Here is a 938-nt window from a genome sequence, read left to right on the forward strand (position 1 = left end):
AATATCCATCTCCTAGAGTTATTTTCAGATTTATATAAAATCACACATGGTATACTTCCAATAATAATTTTTTAAAGAACAGAATAACTTCAAAGAGCAGTTTTCAAATGCTTTCTCTTATCTGACACATTTGTTATATTGCCATAACACCCACATTTATCAGGCAATTTATATTTGGGTATAATAGAAATAGATCTGACTGATATTTCACAAATTGCCACTAAAACAGTCCTCCTTCAGTAGCTATTATATAAAATGTGACTGTGTGTTGTTGTCTGTTTTACAGTCATTTTCATTTCCGTTCCTTCCCTGTAAAGCTGCAATATTTCCACAGTCAAGGCCTACTGTTTATTTTATTTTATTTTTTCAGGCAAGGCAACCCATGCTTGACCTCACAGATTGCAAGGACCTTGTTAGCTTACAATCCCTTATTTTTTACTTTTTACACCTACAGCACCTGGTCTTCCTAGGTAGTCTCCCATCCAGGTACTAACCAGGCCCTACCCAGTTTAGCTTCTGAGATTAGACAGGATTAGGCTTGCTCAGGGTGGCATGGCTGTAGACAAGGCCTACAAGTTTAAAACATGAACATGGAAGCAATAATCAAACTCTGGGCAAAGATAAAATTCACAGGCAGGCCTGGAAAAAATGAAATCCACTCTATCTTGTGTACATTCATTTACTCATAGTTTTCAAGGGGTTTTGTGTTCATTGGGGAATTGGGAATATCTTTACTTTCATCAAATGAATATTTAAATTTAGTGCAATGGGAAAAGGAAGAAGGCAATAATGACTTTGAGCACCAGGAAATACAAGACAAAAAACTTAATTGCATGTTTGTGTGTGTGCATGCACACACATACCGGTGGAGAGAAAAAGTTGTGGGAAATAATTTAAAAAGGTATTTTAATTTTTGAAAATAAGTTTTAATGTTTTCA

The 938-nt window shown here is 35.1% G+C and overlaps 1 pseudogene; it reads right to left on the reverse strand.

Annotated features, from left to right (window-relative positions):
* Positions 1 to 445: 445 nt before the first annotated feature.
* Positions 446 to 564, reverse strand: LOC111732534 (annotated as a pseudogene).
* Between the last annotated feature and the right edge of the window lie 374 nt (positions 565 to 938).

Source organism: Pteropus vampyrus, unplaced genomic scaffold (genome assembly GCF_000151845.1).
Source record: "Pteropus vampyrus isolate Shadow unplaced genomic scaffold, Pvam_2.0 Scaffold466, whole genome shotgun sequence".
Taxonomy (NCBI): domain Eukaryota; kingdom Metazoa; phylum Chordata; class Mammalia; order Chiroptera; family Pteropodidae; genus Pteropus; species Pteropus vampyrus.